At 37.7% G+C, this 20,337-nt stretch overlaps 1 non-coding gene across 1 annotated transcript; it reads left to right on the top strand.

The window, feature by feature from the left end:
• Positions 1–265: 265 nt before the first annotated feature.
• LOC128287468 (small nucleolar RNA R71) lies at positions 266–372 on the top strand. Its single transcript, XR_008278168.1, has one exon. It is a non-coding gene; the product is annotated as a small nucleolar RNA R71 (small nucleolar RNA).
• The last annotated feature ends 19,965 nt before the right edge of the window (positions 373–20,337 follow it).

Raw genomic sequence — 20,337 nt, 5'->3', positions numbered from 1 at the left:
TATATAAACCATCAATTTTCTTACGTGGAAGTTCTACCTGATTTAATAACACGGTAACTACATCTAAGTTGAAAACACCGGCTGCTTTCATCGGCTTCATCCTCATGACTTGCCATTGATAATTATTCAATGTCATCTCTTCTATAAACTCATAAGCCGCTTCGGGTGTTTTATTGTTAAGTGTTCCACCAGCTGCTGCATTGATCAACTTTCTATTTGAGGGATTGAAACCATTATAGAAGTTTGAACCTATAGCCATAAGGGTAACCCATGGTGAGGGCACTTTCTCAATAAATCCATGTACATCTCTCATGCATCATATAGAGTCTCTAAATTGATCTGAACAAAGGAAGAGATATCGTTCCTCAACTTTTTTGTCTTAGCTGGTGGAAAGTACTTCAGAAGGAACTTTTCAATCATTTGAGCCCATGTAGTAAAGGAACCTTGTGGTAAAGAATTTAACCACTGTTTAGTTTGTTCCTCAACGAGAAAAGGAATAATCGTAAACGAATGGCATCGTCAGTGATGCCATTAATATTGAAAGTATCACAAATTTCTAGAAAATTAGCCAAATGAGTATTTGGATCTTCGTCTTGCAAACCATCGAATAGAACAAACTGTTGTACCATATGAATATTGTTCGGCTTTAGTTCGAAATAATTTGCAGCAATAGTGGGTCTTACAATACTCGATTCAGCCCCAGTCAGAGTGGGCTTGGCATAATCGTACATAGTACGAGGAACAGGATTTGAGTTCGCAACAATTGCAAGAGGTAGCTGATTATTCTGGTTATCACCCATCTCCCCAATAATAACAAAGTTCTTTTATTCGTCTACTAAATTCTTTCAACTTTACCTTACTTCTCTACGGTTTTTACGAGCTATACTTTCAATTTTACTATTAAATAACAATGGTCCCGATGGGTGTCTTCTAGCCATAAACTAAAGGAACCTACCAGAAGCAAATAAAAGAAAAAATAGAGAGTAAAAATTAAACTAAAAACAAAATTATAATAAAAAATAACTAAATTAATAAAAATCTAGTGTTCTTAATATTTTAGTCCCCGAAAACGGCGCCAAAAAACTTGATGGTCATTAAACTAACTAAAAATACAACAAAGGCAAGTGCACCTATCGAACAATAGTATAGATATAATGAGTAGAGAATATCGTATCCACAAGGACTAAAGGTACTAGAATTACTGTCTTCTTGTTATTTAGCCGCCAAATTGGAGTGATTATGTTTTAATCTAAAATTACTAAACTAATTTAACTAAGAATGCAATAGAGAATGAATCAAAGAAATAATCGAATATTAACCAATGAGATAGACAATACCCAAGAAAGAATTCACCTAGACTTCACCTATTATTATGAATCGAAATTAAACGATTTATTCACTTGTGTCTTGATCTGTAGAAATCCCTAAATTATGTTAATATCTGTTTCGAGAGTAAGAACAACTGACTCTAGGTTGATTAATTAAAATCTATTTCTAATTAAAACCCCTATTGATGCGTCGTTGAGAGCACCAAAAATATCCTATTCCCTACAAAATAATGAAAAAGAACAGTAAAGGGGAAGTAGGGTCGAATCCTGAGGGACCGGATTATACGAATGCTTCTTTCTCGAAATCCTGGGTAGAATCGTGCCCAAGAAAACCTGCGTGACAGAGAAAAAATAAAAATAATAGAATTAAAGATTTGGTTTGGAAAAAATGAAAAAAACAGAATCTAAAGTCGATTGAAATTGTGATTACAAAAATAATAAAAAAATAAAGAGAGTTAAAGCGAAAGAAATTCTTATTGGTAGATTCCAGCCTCCAATTGTCTCATTCCGCCTTGAGTTCAATCCTCGACTTTTAAATAACCCTTCTCAACTCAAGTAAGCCAGTTATAGTGGAAGAGGACGCCTACGACCACCAGTTCCTAAGATTAGACTTACAATTTTTAGGGAACCTAACTCTAGCCAGTAATCTATGCTAGATCAACGCTTCTCAATGGCGAATCCCACGCCATTTTGTCTCTTTGGCTCACCAACCTCTGACCCAGTAAGTTAACGAACCGACAATGCAATCCTTCCAAAACATACAAAGCGGTCGCCTTTGCTTATGTTGAAAAGCTTACTTCTTAAAGGCCATGGACGGAAGCGTCAGCCCGTAGTGCAGAGAAACGATGAATACTTGGCGAAGGCTAAGTACGGATTCTAAGCCTCAAGAACCCTTTTTGAGGAATATTGACAACTTTCGGCTAGATAGGGTTTAGTGGCTCATGATAATGGTGGAAAAGAAAATAAATATAAAAATGGAAAAGAGAATTTTATTAAAAGAAAATATGAAGAAACAAAAGCCTAAACTTTCAGGGGGAGAGTGTTTGCAGAAAAAGATGAACACCCCAAATAGAGTCACTTCACCCCCTATTTATAGTGCTAAGGAGATAGTCTACTTTAACTTAAATTCTAAAAAGATAAATACATTTAATTAAAGATAATTAAAGATAATTAAAATAAAATCTTAAAATTTAAATAATCCTAATAACTATCCTAATATTAATTATCCTAATAAAATGGAGTCTTATAAAATAAAATCTCTTCTTTTTGCATTTTTAGTCCTTGTGTCTTCCATGCTCACACTTTTGGTACAATCTTTTTCCTGTGTCGCATATCAGCCCATTACGTCTCCAAATTCGCACTTTTGTCCCTTAATTTTGCTTTTGCCTCCAAATCAGTCCCTAAAAGATAAAAGACATAAATAGCTCAAATTAGTAGGATCAAGCTCAGAATAAACACATGATTAATACATAAAAATATGTTATTCTAGAGCATTATCACCTATCGTCGCATTAACTCGATCTATGGATTCCCCTATTATATTAACTCTAATCTGATAGATTTATGTCATCTTATTTCTAGGATTACATGCAACTCCACTCAATCATGCTAGATCCACTCTTAAACAAGGATTTTTGCTTTACTGAAATAAGCACATTAAACATGAATTAATATCCCAAAAATATTAAAACAAGAAATAAACATTCATAATTGAGAACAAGAATAAAGTATTTATCGTGTAAAAAAAAATTAAAAAATAGGATTCATCATAGCTTTTATCTCCTCTAAGTATTTAGAGGATTAGTTCATAATCCTAAATGAAAACATCTCAAAGTCAGAAAAACCACAAGACATAAAGAAACTCAATAAAACTTCGGAAGAAATTAAAAGTAGATTTTCAATCTTGATGGAGATCCACTTTCGATTTTATTCCGATGGTGTTCTTCGAGTGTTTTCTTCGATCCTCTCTGATTGCTCGCTTATGTCTTCTTCTAATGGGTATTTATAGACTTTAGAATGCTTAGAAAGCCTAAAAATTGGGTTTTTTGCATATTTGGGAAGTAAAATGCGAAATCGACACGGGCTGACACATAACCGTGTGTCCTGCCCGTGTGGCTCACACGGGAGTGTGCCCAAGTCGTGTGGAAATGCCCAGGCCGTGTGGCTCCTAATTTGGCTTGTTTTTCGTTCCTTTCGCTCCTTTCGCTCCTAAATGCTCTCCTAAGTATAGAAACATGGATTTAAAGGATTAAGAGCATCAAATTCACTAATTTGATAAATTAATCATCCGAAAACGCATTAAGAATGGGATTAAAATATGTTACTTTTATAGCTTATCATTTGGCTAAACATTTTCTCTTGTTGTTGAAAGGAACATTATTGTCATGATTTGAATTTGATCCTTTAATCACCAAAGGTAGACGAGGAATAGAACAATCTTTATTCTTGGATTTCATTATTGCATACCGTAGCGTAGGATCTCCTTCAAACAATTCTCAAATTTTGCTCTAATACCAATTGAAAAATAATTAGTCTGTAAATATGATAAATCAATTTTGCTTAACTTTGTTGCAATTGTCACACCTTGTTTCCTTTAAACCCAGAAATTGGGAATAATTTGGAGATTTAATTGAATAATACTATAAGTTGGTAGTCTCTACTGAAAAATCAGTATAAGTTAGGAACAAAATTGGACATGGTTGAAATCAAATTTTGATTGGTTCGATTTGATTGTTAATGGATGGTTATTAAACAACTGAAAATCGTGCTGGAAGGGTTATAAATAGCCGGGAAAATAACTTCCAGAAAAGGATTCTTCTCGATTCTGTTTTAGTTTCTTCCCTTATTCATCTTCTTCCATGATTACTCCGAGGAGGAAATGGTTATAGAAATCTTTGCATGGAGCGATGATGGTGAGGGATTAGACGAAAAAGCAGGAAATCTGGGGAGATGCTACTAGGAAAATGGAAGCTTTGCCATGTGATTTCCTGGACTCCATTTCTGAAACACTACAGGAAAACAGACTTTTAGAGGCCTTTTTTTTCCTTTAGCGGCGCTTTCCCAAGCGCCGCAAAAAACGTCACTATATGCAGCGCCACAAAAGTTCACGGCGTTTTTTATAAAAGCGCCGCTGAAGACCAGGACCTTCAGCGCGCTCTTAAAAAAACGCCGCCAAAGACCAGGACCTATAGCGGCATTTTTTAAAAAAGCGTCGCTAAAAGTACAGGTCTATAGCAGCGTTTTTCTAAAAAACGTCGCTATAGGCCAAGAACTTTAGTGGCGCTTTTTTAAAAAACGCCGCTATAGACCTGTACTTTTAGCGGCGCTTTTGTAGAAAAACGCCGCTATAAACCTGTACTTTTAGCGGCGCTTTTGCAAAAAAAGCCACTAATTTGCCCAGTTTTGCAATATATATTTTTACACCTATATCCAACCCTCCTGCAAGAAATTCAATAAAAAACAACAAATCTACCATAAAATCCAACCCAACCAAAACACGCAAATTTAAATAATACAAAATTATACGAAAAATATATTATATAAATTGGAAATAAATATTCAAAATATTCTTAAAATAATGTTAAAAGTTACAAGAAAACATGTCTATGATGGCGGATTTTGAAATTGGTGGAACATAGTCATCATAGACTGAAGCTGCTGCTGGAGTTCATTGTATTTCCTGTTTTGCTTCGCCTCCCTCGCTGCTGCCTCCGCCTCTTTCGCTGCTGCCTCTGCTCTAAGTTGAGAAATTTGCTCATCTGTGCTAGCTTGTATCTGAACTATCTGATCTTTTAACCTCTAAATTTCAGCTTGACTTTGACTCCCGGAAGGCATGTATTGGTGCGAGGTGGATCCAAAATATTGGGTCGGGTTAACACCAGATCCTTGAAATCTAACCCGACCATACCTTTCAGGACCCAAAACTTTATTAATAATTACATTATCAATATCCTCAAAATTAACAGAACTATCGATTGAGCGATCGCTTCATACTCGCCTTCTTATCTTTAAGTTTCTCCTAATAAATCGGTTAAAGAGTTAGAAACGAAATATACAATAAAAAGAATACAACATAACATTATTTAAATTACACTAATAAAAGCATTTAATTAAAACATTATAAGTAAATATTATAAATATTTATAATGAATCAATTTTATTTGCTAAATATACCATAATTTCTGCACCTCGAGATGACATCGGAGTTCCATCTTTTTCTCAGTAATGTCAAAAGTTGAAGGCGTCCAACTTTTGACCGACGAGGCTTCCTACAATATAGTAATAAAATATTATTTAATAGTAAAAGTTATTAATACTTGATAGATTTAATAAATCCATAGTACCTCGGCTTTGAGCTACACAAGCAAAACTTTTCGACCTCGCCATATGCGTAAATTTTTGTTTTTGCCTACTGCTTGTTCCAACTCGCTCACGGTCCTACATAATGAAATTATTATTACGTATATAGTAAATACTATAAATCGAAAAATTTCTAAGAGTATGCAAGTACATAATACCTCTCCTTTCTTCGAATTCCAAAATCAAACCGCATCTTCCCATTGGTACCTCAGCATTCCCGGTGGGACATTTTGCAATTTTTCTTCGAGGCTTATGGGTTTTTTAAAATATTCTTTTTTCAAAATGCTTTTATTGTCTCTCCATTTTTTACCCAATGCCTTCTTGATATAGGCATCAGAGACCTCTAAAGCAAACCTATCCTAAAAAACACAAGTTTAGGAAGTAAATATAAATGAAACTTAAACAAAAGTATTATAATTACATTAACGTTTTGTTACCTTAATATTAGAAAGCTTGATTTTATTGCTATCGGGCATGTTATGCCATGATTCATAGTTGATGGGCAACATATTGGCATTTCGTGCTATAATGCCCAAATAGCTCGCTAAAAGTCGAGCTTCTTGTCCAACAGTGACCATGGTCATTTCTAGTTACTTTGACACGCTCGATGAATTTAAGTTATATAAATCTATTAGGAGCGTCGTCCTTAACCTCTGCGCGTCCCACCATTTTCAGCTGAAAAATAATAAATTATTACTATATTGAAATTTAAAAATAAATCAGTAATAAAATTTAATACAATTTGTAAAATAAACTTAACATTACTTTGAATTTCCACAGACTTGTCAAGTGTCTCCGGCATGCTTGAAGATCCAACAACTGTCTGCTATTCAGTACTAACTTCTTCCGAATTGTTAGTATTCTGTACAATACTAAGATCTCTTAATCTTCTTCTAGGCATTTTTCCTGCAACACATAAAATAGATAAAATTTTAGTAAGAAATAACAATAATAGTAAATATAAAATAGTTAAATTATATAACATGACCAATGTTAATATTGTAACAATACATATAAATAAAAAATCATAAAATCTTACTACATCATAAATCGTAAATATCTTCGTCTACATCCCGACGAACCCATTGAAATTGTGTACTAGTACTAGGGATATTTTCATCCAAGTCTTGTTACGGAAAAGGCAAAGTTTCGATCTTTCACCGATGTCATCTCTACTTCCATTCCCCATGTCAAACAAGTCTCTAGGGGTGTTTGAGTACAACGTACCAACCCTCATCAATTGGATCTTCGAGTAAAAACTTGTTTAACTTGAGAAGAAAATACATACGGCTCGTCTATCAAATGTTCTCCAGGTGAATTAATCGAGAGAAATTCACCATTGTAAAACCAAACTGATCATTTTAATTCCATGAGCAAGATTAGCATCAGCCCAATCACATCGAAATAAGACAACTTTCCATTTTCCATAATAATCCAACTCAATAATGTCGGTTAGAAGTCCATAATACTCCACATTTCCCTCGACAGGATTACTGTCCCTAGCACTAGTGTAACTTGTAATTAAAGAATTAACAACTACTCCACAATTTTGAGTTCTCCTCAATCTCTCGCGATATTTGGTATGAAATCTGAATCCATTCATGATGAAGCCATTATATCTTTTTACTACTCAATTCGGACCTTGGGAAAGCCATTTAACTTCGTCATTAACGATATTCCCACTCCAAACCTATTGAATCGAAAGTAAATTGAGTAATTATAAATGTTATGAGAAAACATTATTATTTGTCAACAAAATGTTGAGTTGCATACCGTTTGGCTTAACCATTCATGAAAAGATTCTCTGAATAACCTATAAATCTCGCGATGTTGTAATCTTCGTGGCGTGGGCGAGATCTTAAGATTTGTTTGTACTCACTATGTTAAACACATGTTTAATTAGTTAAAAATAAACAAATCAAAAAAAGAAGAATATTTATCATATTCTAGAACTTACTTGCGTAATTGTTCAAGTGCATCGTGGTGGAAAAGAACATATCTATGTGCTTGTATCCAAGATCGGTCATCTAATTCTACAATTTCAACTTTGCCGATTGGTTCTCCATAACTTTGAAATAAATAAGTTTTGTCCAAGTTAGGATCATTGAGTCCGGCATTTCTACTTGGTCTATTCAATCTTGTTTCAACATCTAAATATCTAGAAACGTAATGTCATACACTCCTCGCCAAGTAGCCTTGACAATTGATCCTTCCGGATAATACTTGTTACGGCAATAAGACTTCAATTTGCTTAGGAACCTAAACACCATGTACAACATTATCAAAACTGGTAACTATAGGTATAAAGGTGAATGCCTTTGAAATAAATTAGCACCTTTCAATTGGATACATCCAACGATAGAAAACCGCCCACCAATTATTGCTTCACGAGGAGATGAATGACAAGGTGCACCATAATAGTGAAGAAGGAAGGTGGAAAGATCTTCTCCAAATTGCATAATGTCAAAGCGGCTCGATCTTGTACTTTTTCAAGTTCTTCAACATTTAGAACTTTGCCACAAATTGCTTTCATTATATTGGACAACTCAATTATACAGGACGTTACCTTCTTTGACATACAGCACCGTAAAGTAACTGGAAGTAGATCTTGCATCAGGATGTGATAGTCATGTGATTTTAATGAATATAGTCTTCGATCTTTAAGACTTACACATCGAGATATATTTAATGAATACGCATCTGGAACCTTTATATCCTTCAACACCGTGCAGAACATTTCTCTCTCTTCCTTTGACATTGCAAAAATTGTAGGCGGCAACCAATATTTTCCATTAGGAAGTACTTGGGGATGAAGATCACGCCTAATTCCCATGTGAACTAAATCAAGTCAACTTTGAAGATTATCTTTTGATTTACCATCGACGTTCAAAATTGTCCGGATGATGTTCTCGCAGACATTCTTCTCAATATGCATCACATCAAGATTGTGGCGTAATATGTGATGCTCCCAATAAGGCAACTCAAAAAAATACTTCTTTTCTTCCACAAGTCCGCCTCATTAGGGTCATCCTCCTCGTCAGATTCATCATCAGATTCATCCCTCGATCGTCTATTTGTTTGCCTATTAGATGGTTGATTCACTTCCCGTAACTGAAATCCATATCTTTTAACATGAATAAGATTTCAGATCCAATGGTGCCGCTCAGAGCTTTTTCAACTCTTGATGCAGTCAAATAAAGCCTTCTGAAATCTAAATCTATGATTTTCATCTAACCACCGACGATGCCCCATATAGCAGAACTTCTACCCATTATATAACCACTGTGAACACGTTTGAACAGCACAACAAGGACAAGCATAACGTCCTTTGCTACTCCAACCCGATAAATTCGCATATCTTGGAAATCATTAATTGTCCACATCAAAGCGTACGTGTAGGTAAAAGTTCTCCTTTCTCAATACATCATACGTCTCAACACCCGCTCATAATTGTTTTAACTCTTCAATAAGTGGCTGCAGATATATGTCAATATTGTAGCACCCCAAACCCGGCCCAGAAGTTATGGCCGGATCCGGCATGCCACATCAAAAACGTTAAAAAAAAATTTCCATTCTAAGTCCAGAAAATCGTACTTGATGTTCAAAAGATTAATTCATTAAGGATTAAAGTGAATGGAAGCTGTGCACCAGGTAGGAAACCGGAAAAGAGGTGGTGAGTCCATCGGACTGCTTAAATACCAAGCTCCCTTCGGATCCAATCCTAGACATGCATACCGCCATTGCCACACCTTAACGTCATGGATATTTCTAGGAAACCGATTTGATTAAGTTATTTTTAGGAAAAGTGATTAATTTTGGAAAATACTTTCATTGCGGAAGCTTTGCTTGTTGTCGTGTAATTTTGAAATCAATCTGTTGTTTTTGAAAACGCATACTAAAGCTATCCAATTTCAACAGTTAAAATAAGTAATATCTATCTTAGTAATACATATTAAAACCATCAAAAATAATTAAGCGGCCTTATTACATTTAAAACCCAAAACTCCAAACGTAAATAAAAGGATGTTGATTCACGGAAGAAAATCAAACTTTCGAGCGGTGGCCACTCAAATTCCCTCACGACTCCAAGCCCACTATGGTTGGGGATTTCTGCGTGGATGAAAATAAAAGGGGTGAGTTTGGGGAAACTCGTGTAAGGAAAACCCATTCAAAGCCCAAGTCACTCAAGCCCATTGGGCCTAAGCCCATTCAGTATGATGGTATTGGGCGAGCCCTTTTCAGATTACAATAAATTGGGCCTTAGCCCTTATTCAGATAATGATGATGGCCCATAGGCCCATTTCAAAATACATGCAACATCAAGAAACATATGCAAGCCCATTTGGGTAACAGTGGTCTTGGGCGAGCCCTTTTCAGATTACAATAAAGCGGGCCTTAGCCCTTATTCAGATAACGGTATGGCCTATAGGCCCATTTCAAAATACATGCAACATCGGTAAACATATGCAAGCCCATTTGGGAGACTACTCAACCCACCAACCACTACACTCCACCGTACCAGCCATACACTCCATGTGGGAATAGCTCAACCCACCCAAATTTAACACTCCACGATTCTTGATATTCTTGCTCGATTAACGATAAATTGAGGCAAAGCCTCCAAGATCGTGGACAAGCCACTTTCAAGACTTCCTCCGTCAATATCCCAATCCCATGCATCGATAATAACAACATGGCATGCGATAAATAACATCATCAAACATGCATTTAGGTCAATTTAACCTTAGGGGTATTTGGTAATTTATCTCTTGGGGTAAAGCGTAAATTTTCCACTTTTAAAGGTATTTCAGTAATTTATCTATTTTAGGGTTTTTCATGCATATTCCTACCTTTCACGTACTAACGAATTACGTCTCGAGGGTTCTTACGAATTGGGCAGTTGGCCCATCATTCTAATTTTGGCCCATTAAGCCCAAAAATATCGAGGGCACGTAAATCATGCACTTTGCAGTCCAAACATTGCAGCTTACCAAAATATTAATCGATTTACCTCACGAGCATTCGCTTTCGCAAATCTAGAAAATCTTGGTTTTGGCATTTCGCTTTTGCCGATCTAGACTAAGAAAGAGGGTGTTAGTTACACACTGCTTATGACGATATCTTGTGAGATCCACACACGAACCGCCTACAATTGGATTACTAACACGTTAATCTAACTATTCAAATACAAACTACGTATTAACCCCTACAATATTCGCCAACCACACCTACAGATCATAGTAAGCTTATAAGAAATCAATAAGCAACTCATTAACAAATTTTTGTCAATGTTTACCACATAATCATAATTTCACTGCAAGCTGTCTTCCTAAGCAACAGTCACTAAATCATTTATAACTGGAGCTACGAAACTCCAAATCATGTTCTGTTAATTTTCCCTGAAAATAGACTCATATATATTTTATCCATAAAATTTTCAGAATTTTTGGTATGGCCAATCAATACCAGATTTTTCTTAAAGTTTCCCATGTTTCACTGTTTGACTAATCTGACCACTCTTCATTACGAATCAAATTTCTCATTGTACAGAATTCAAAATATGATCTCGTTTATTTCATTAGAAACTAGACTCAAAAAGCTTTAATTACATAATTTATTCAGCTTCTAATTCATCTCCCACAATTTATGGTGATTTTCCAAAGTCACGTTACTGCTGCTGTCCCAAGCAGATTTATTACCAAATCACTCTTTCACACCTAACTTGCATGCTTGTTATTTAAACATGTATATCACCAATCAATCATCACATATCTATGATTTTACTTAAGTATAATCTCCATTTCATCATTTTAAAGCACAACATGTTAGCTGATTTTTCCTTTAACATCTAAGGCACATGCATGCTCATTTGTTTGGCTCAACTTCACCTATCTTCCATTTTTCATCAAAAGAACATGAAACAACAACCATTTCCTTCATTTTAATTCATGACTAAATGCTCACAACACAACTAAAAATCAAAATATACTTCAAGAGTTAAGGTAGAATCAAGAAGAACTCATGAACCTCAAAATAGAAGCAAGGTACCAAGAACTTACCTTCAATTTTCCTCCTCCTAATGACCGAATACTCAAGAGCTTTCTCCTCTCCTTTCTCTTCTCTAACTTTCAGCTATGATGAACAAAGATGGACAAAACTTTGTTCTTTTCACCCCTTTTTCTTTTAATAAAACTTCATATTTCATCCATTTAATTCTTTAATACAAAAGACATGAAATTCTTATCATGAAACATTTACCTAACTCATTATCATGAAACATTTACCTAACCCATTATCATGGAACATTTACCTAACCTATTATCATGAAGCATTTACCTAACCCATTATCATGGAACATTTACCTAACCTATTATCAATTTGTATCAATTTGTACCATAAATTATGGATATCAAGTACTCATATTGTCTACAACAACATGATGGCTAGCCACTTCATGTAAAATGGGAGGTTTGTCATGCAAATCCTCCTATTTTGCACTCCTATTTATTTGGCCACTTCAATTTAGCCTATCGCATTTTCAAACATTTTCACATAGGTCCTATTTCATAATTTCACTCACAAATGACAAAATCAAAGCATGAAATTTTGTCAACATTCACAGAATTCCCGAAAATTGGGGAGTTACAACTTTACCCTCCTTAAAGAAATTTCACATCGAAATTTACCTAATCAAACAGATGAGGGTATTGCTGTTGCATCGTCTCTTCTGGCTCCCAAGTAGCTTCTTCCTCCCATGATTACGCCACAGTACTTTTACCAACTGAACCGACTTCCTTCTTAGAACTTTAACCTCTCGATCTAAAATTTGTATGGGTTCTTCCTCAAAGGTCAAATCGGTCCTTACTTCAATCTCCTCCATCGGCACAACATGTGGGGATCCGATCGATATCGTCTTAACATAGACACATGAAAACGTCATGGATTACGTCTAACTCGTGGTAACTCTAATCGATACGCTCTCGCCCTACCCGCTTAAGAACTCGATAAGGCCCTATAAACCGCGGACTCAATTTGCCTTTCTTGCGAATCTCAAGATCTTCTTCCAAGGTGAAACGTTTAAGAAAACTATATCCCCAACCGAACTCTATCTCTTTGCGCTTTAGGTCCGCATCGACTTACGCTCATCGGATGCCTCTTTAATCGATCTCTTATCAACTTAACCTTACTTTCGGTATCTACCACCAACTCGGTCCAAGCACTTGTCGTTCACCCAACTCGTCCAACACGTGGGCGTCGACATCTCCACCCATAAAGTGCCTCATATGGAGCATCCAATACTTGCTTGGTAGCTGTTATTGTATGCAAACTCCGCCAATGGCAAGTAGTCCTCCCAACTCCCACGAAAATCGATGATACAACCCTTAACATATCCTCCAAAATCTGAATAACCCTCTCCGATTGTCCATCATGCGTGGGTGAAAGGCGATCTTGAAATCAAACGTGTACCCAATGCCTCCTGCAACTTCTTCCGAAGCGAGATGTAAACCTAGGGTCTCGGTCGAAAATAATCGACATCGGCACTCCATGTAGTCGTACTATCTACGCCACATACAACCTAGCCAACTTTTGCGGGAGTAATCGAGTCTGAACCGGTATGAAATGGGCGATTTTGTTAACCTATCCACCACTACCCACACGAATCTTTCTTGGTGGGTGTCAAAATAACCCACTCACAAAGTCCATAGTGACTCTCTCCCACTTCCACAAAGGAATTTTCACCGATTGCGATAATCCGAAAGAAATTGATGTTCAGCTTTCACTTGTCGGCATGTTAGACATTTCCCACGAACTCTGTTACTTCTCGTTTAAGCCCAGGCCACCAGTATAGTTCTCGCAAGTCGTGATACAACTTATTCCCTCCAGGATGCATGGCACAAAGTCCTCCATGAGCTTCCTTCAATATTGACTGTCTCAAGTCAGAGTCCTTCGGAACACAAATTCTTCCTCGGAAGCATAAAACTCCTTCAGTATTCAGTCCAAAATCCTCATTCTCACCCTTCTCAACTTCTCAAACCAAAGAATCAACGAGTTATCCTTCAACTGTTTTTCTTTAATTTGTTCACCAAATAGGCCTCACTTGCAATTACGCTAATGAGACTTCCATCATCAAGCAGACTCAAGCGTGCAAACAAGGCTCTCAAATCGAAACAACCCTTCGACTCAACGCATCGACCACCACGTTAGCCTTACAGGTGGTACTCAATCGAACGATCGTAATCCTTAAGCAACTCTACCCATCTTCGTTGTCTAAGGTTTAACTCCTTCCGAGTTAACAGATACTTTAGGCTCTTATAGTGCGTGTATATGATACACTTTTCTCCATATAAGTAATGTCTCCAGATTTTCAACGCGAAGATCACCGCTGCTAGCTCTAAGTCGTCGTAGGTAGTTCACTTCATGAGACTTAAGTTGTCGGAAGCATAGCGACCACCTTACCCTCTTGCATCAAGACACATCCTAACCCCACATGTAACGCATCGTTGTACACAATGAAGTCCTTCCAGACTCGGTTGAATCAACACTGGTGCTTGGTCAATACCTTTTTCAAATGGTCAAAAGCTTTTCTTGACTCTCGGTCGCAGACAAATGCTACCCCTTTCTTTAACATTTAAGTCAATGGTGCGAAGAATCGAGAAAATCCTTCTACAAACCTTCGGTAATAGCTTTGCCAAACCCGAAAACTCGAATTTCCGATCATGATTTTGGTGGCTTCCATCCCGAAGCGCCTCAATTTTTGAGGATCCACTCTAATTCCTTCAAATAGAAACCACATGACCTAGAAAAGCCACTTCTCGCAACTAGAATTCACACTTACTAAACTTTGCATACGTTCCTTCTCTCTCGGCACTTGCGGCTGTCGTAGATGCTCCTCATGTTTCTCCTCGGTTTTGAGTATACCGAATATCATCGATGAAAACTACCACGAATCGGTCCAAGTAAGGTTGGAACACTCGATTCATTAGATCCATGAAAGCGGCGGTGCGTTCGTCAACCCAAACGGCATAACGAAACTTCGTAATGACCATATCGAGTCACGAATCTTTGTCTTATGAATATCCACTTCCTTTACCCTTAGCGATGGTATCCGGATCGAAGGTCAATCTTGGAAAATACGAAGCTCCTCTAAGTTGGTCAAATAAATCATCAATCCTTGGCGAGGGTATTTGTTCTTTATTATCGGTTTGTTCAATGGCGATGTCGATGCACATGCGCATTGTCCCGTCCTTTTTCTTTACAAATAGCACCGGTGCTCCCCATGGAGATACGCTTGGCCTAATGAAACCCCTATCCAACAACTCTTGAATTTGAGCCTTTAACTCCACTAACTCCTTCGGTGCCATTTTATACGGTGCGATGGACACATGCGCCGTTCCAGGCAACAAATCTATTCCAAACTCAACTTTTCGGTTTGGAGGTAATCTTGGAAGCTCCTCCAGAAAAACATCTTGGAACTCCTTTACGGTCCTAACCTTATCCACTGTCAGTCCCTCCTCTTCCGACTGACTTACAAATACCAATTAGGCCTCACAACTTTTCTGAATTCACTTTTCAGCTCTTAATGCCGACACCACATTGGACAAATAATCCCTTCTCTCACCTATCACCATAACCTCCTCATCCTTTGTAGTTCTTAACACCATTCGTTTAGCGGTACAATCCAGAGTCGCCTTATGCTTAACAAGCCAATCCATTCCCGAATGAGGTCAAACTCTCGAGCAGTAACTCCATCGATCTCCGGAAAAACCTTGCCTTGAGTTTCAAAGGTACATTCCTATACGGTTTGTCTACCCTAACCGAAAGTGACCCAAAGGACTTAGTACAGATACCCCACTCACAATCTCCTCGAGTGCACACCAACGACCGAGATATGGCACATGCAACATAGGAATGAGTAGATCCAACATCCACCAAGGCAAGATATCGGCATGCTAAAAATAAAAACGTGCGATTATGGCGTCGGTCGTCCACCCTCCTCACGGCGACGAGCAAGATATACCAAAGTCGGTGACGAGCCTCGGTGTTAATAGTACCCTTGCCGGTGCCCCACGTCCATGGCCATTGCCACCGCGACCTCGGCCATGACCTCTCAGCGGCGACGGTCCACCTCGCATTGTTTGCACGGGTTGCCTGACCCTTTGTTCAACCACTTGAGCTGAGTGGGCCTCTTAGGACAATCCACGATCTTATGTTCCTTTGATCCACAACGAAGACAAGCCCGAGCGTTTCCAACATTCCCCAGATGCATTCTACCACAATCTCCACAAGCTTGTGGTCTAACAATATTCATCGAACCGCTCGAATGGTTCTTCCATCCTAGCTCTCTTAACATTCCGGTTTGCGGCACCGGTTGGTCCAAATCTCTCTAAACCGATTTCGATCCCTGTCACAGTTCCTTCGTTCAGCTTGCTTCACCTCTTCGGCTATCTTAGCCTTTTCTACCAGTGCAGCAAAATCGCGCTCTCTTTGCGGAGCTATGAGCACCCTTAGCTCATCCCTGAGGCCATCCTCAAAGCGAACACTGCGCTCGTATTCGGTAGAGACAATACCATTAGCATACCGGCTTAATCGCAGAAACTCTGCCTCATATTCAAGAACGGTCTTACCACCACATGTCGTCGTTCAGAATTCCTTCCTTCGCAAGATCCACATAGCTAGCTCAGACATACTTTGCCTTGAAGGATCGCTTAAATAACTCCTGTGTTACCCTTTCAAATGGGTACCCTCTCTCACGATGATCCACCACCGATCGCCTCATCCGTAGTAAGGATCTCGCTCCTTTTAACTTTTGCTCTCTTGGCGGTCCAAGTCATCCATAATCCGCTCCGTGGCTTCCACCGATGATTTCACCACATTTGGGGCTACTCGGATACACCCCTAAAACTTTCGCTCCGTTGGTCCGGAGTCGCTCAGAAATGGACCCCCTATTCATGGGCCCGATATTAGCTCCAGCCACCCTTTCCAAAACTCTTAACATGGCCTGGGACAGAGCACCATCCCCCGCGGCCCGATCATACGACCCATTCTCATCCACCGGTGGTGGTCGTGCTACTCCAGCGGGTATGTGTTCAGAAGACAAAGATCCGGCTTGAGTACTACCTCGGCCTCGACCACGGCCTCGACCACGGCCTCTTCCCCGAGTAGCTCTCGTTCTCATATCGATTTATCTGATTACAAATTTTATGCAGTTAGTTTACTATTTCCACTGTTTATTATAGAAGATCTTATGAACAGATAAGGTTTCAGGGTTGTTCTCGCGTAACCATAATTTAGCTACTGTCTCAGTTTCCTAGGGCTTAGTTTACCCTACAGTCTCAGTTTTGTAGCCTTTACGCTATATTATCTATAGTACTATCTCTAAGGTTTAGTACTAACTACTGATCTGATTCGAGATATAAAATGAAATAGTACTTACGGCCTTGGTGCTAGGGATTGAGTGTGCCACCTCATCAGTTTTCAGATAAACTTAAAAGATTTAGACTTTTTGAAATCCATTTTCCAAACATTTGTTTTAAAAAAAACAAGTTTGGAGATTATCTCCTTTAAATAGGAAATTTTCAAAAGTCAAATTTTTCCAAAAATACCCTTTTTTTTTGGCATAAAGTTTTGAAAACCCTTTTTGGACCCGATCCACAGCCGAGTTGTTGTAACCTAGGCTCTGATACCACTAAATGTAGCACCCCAAACTCAGCCCAGAAGTTATGGCCGGATCCGGTATGCCACATCAAAAACGTTAAAAAAAATTTCCATTCTAAGTCCAGAAAATCGTACTTGATGTTCAAAAGATTAATTCATTAAGGATTAAAGTGAATGGAAGTCATGCACCGTAGGAAACCTAAAAGAGGTGGTGAGTCCATCGGATTTGCTAAGTACCAAGCTCCTTCGGATCCAATCCTAGACATGCATACCGCTATTGCCACACCTTAACGTCATGGATATTTCTAGGAAACCGATTTGATTAAGTTATTTTTAGGAAAAGTGATTAATTTTGGAAAATACTTTCATTGCGTAAGCTTTGCTTGTTGTCGTGTAATTTTGAAATCAACTGTTGTTTTTGAAAACGCCTAAAGCTATCCAATTTCAACAGTTAAAATAAGTAATATCTATCTTAGTAATACATATTAAAACCATCAAAAATAATTAAGCGGCCTTATTACATTTAAAACCCAAAACTTCAAACGTAAATAAAAGGATGTTCAGTTCACGGAAGAAAATCAAACTTTCGAATCGGTGGCCACTCCGAATTCCCTCACGACTCCAAGCCCACTATGGTTGGGGATTTCTGCGTGGATGAAAATAAAAGGGTGAGTTTGGGAAACTCGGTGTGTAAGGAAAACCCATTCAAAGCCCAAGTCACTCAAGCCCATTGGGCCTAAGCCCATTCGTAATATGATGGTATTGGGCGAGCCCTTTTCAGACACAATAAACCGGGCCTTAGCCCTTATTCAGATAATGATATGGCCCATAGGCCCATTTCAAAATACATGCAACATCGGTAAACATATGCAAGCCCATTTGGGTAATAGTGGTCTTGGGCGAGCCCTTTTCAGACATAATAAACCGGGCCTTAGCCCTTATTCAGATAATGATATGGCCCATAGGCCCATTTCAAAATACATGCAACATCGGTAAACATATGCAAGCCCATTTGGGAGACTACTCAACCCACCAACCACTACACTCCACCTGTACCACCCATACACTCTATGTGGGAATAGCTCAACCCACCCATTTACACACTCCACAGCTCGATGTTCTTTGCGTCGATTAACAAATAATTGAGGCAAAGCCTCCAATCGTGGACAAGCCACTTTCATTACTTCCTCCGTCAATATCCCAATCCCATGCATCGATAATAACAACATGGCATGCGATAAATAACATCGATCAAACATGCATTTAGGTCAATTTAACCTTAGGGGTATTTGGTAATTTATCTACTAGGGGTAAAGCGTAAATTTTCCACTTTTAAAGGTATTTCAGTAATTTATCTATTTTAGGGTTTTTCATGCATATTCCTACCTTTCACGTACTAATGTAATTACGTCATCGAGGGTTCTTACTTAATTGGGCCCGATGGCCTATCATTCTAATTTTGGCCCATTAAGCCCAAAAATATCGAGGGCACGTAAATCATGCACTTTGCAGTCCAAACATTGCAGCTTACCAAAATATTAATTAATTTACCTCACGAGCATTTGCACACTGCAAATCTAGAAAATACCGGTTTTGACATTTCGCTTTTTAGATCTAGACTAAGAAAGAGGTGTTAGTTACACACATTTTGCGACGATATCTTGTGAGATCCACACACGAACTGCCTACAATTGGATTACTAACACGTTAATCTAACTATTCAAATACAAACTACGTATTAACCTCTTACAATATTCGGCCAACCACACCTTCAGATCATAGTAAGCTTATAAGAAATCAATAAGCAACTCATTAACAAATTTTTGTCAATGTTTACCACATAATCATAATTTCACTGCAAGCTGTCTTCCTAAGCAACAGTCACTAAATCATTTATAACTGGAGCTACGAAACTCCAAATCATGTTCCGTTAATTTTCCCTGAAAATAGACTCATATATCTTTTATCCATAAAATTTTCAGAATTTTTGGTATGGCCAATCAATACCAGATTTTTCTTAAAGTTTCCCATGTTTCACTGTTTGACTAATCTGACCACTCTTCATTACGAATCAAATTTCTCATTGTACAGAATTCAAAATATGATCTCGTTTATTTAATTAGAAACTAGACTCAAAAAGCTTTAATTACATAATTTATTCAGCTTCTAATTCATCTCCCACAATTTATGGTGATTTTCCAAAGTCACGTTACTGCTGCTGTCCCAAGCAGATTTATTACCAAATCACTCTTTCACACCTAACTTGCATGCTTGTTATTTAAACATGTATATCACCAATCAATCATCACATATCTATGATTTTACTTAAGTATAATCTCCATTTCATCATTTTAAAGCACAACATGTTAGCTGATTTTTCCCTTTAACATCTAAGGCACATGCATGCTCATTTGTTTGGCTCAACTTCACCTATCTTTCATTTTTCATCAAAAGAACATGAAACAACAACCATTTCCTTCATCTTAATTCATGACTAAATGCTCACAACACAACTAAAAATCAAAATATACTTCAAGAGTTAAGGTAGAATCAAGAAGAACTCATGAACCTCAAAATAGAAGCAAGGTACCAAGAACTTACCTTCAATTTTCCTCCTCCTAATGACCGAATACTCAAGAGCTTTTCCTCTCCTTTCTCTTCTCTAACTTTCAGCTATGATGAACAAAGATGGACAAAACTTTGTTCTTTTCACCCTTTTCTTTTAATAAAACTTCATATTTCATCCATTTAATTCTTTAATACAAAAGACATGAAATTCTTATCATGAAACATTTACCTAACTCATTATCATGAAACATTTACCTAACCCATTATCATGGAACATTTACCTAACCTATTATCATGAAGCATTTACCTAACCCATTATCATGGAACATTTACCTAACCTATTATCAATTTGTATCAATTTGTACCATAAATTATGGATATCAAGTACTCATATTGTCTACAACAACATGATGGCTAGCCACTTCAT

Source organism: Gossypium arboreum, chromosome 13 (assembly GCF_025698485.1).
Source record: "Gossypium arboreum isolate Shixiya-1 chromosome 13, ASM2569848v2, whole genome shotgun sequence".
NCBI classification, from domain to species: domain Eukaryota; kingdom Viridiplantae; phylum Streptophyta; class Magnoliopsida; order Malvales; family Malvaceae; genus Gossypium; species Gossypium arboreum.
Note: the sequence above shows the minus strand (reverse complement) of the source record. Positions and strands in the feature narration are given on the sequence as shown.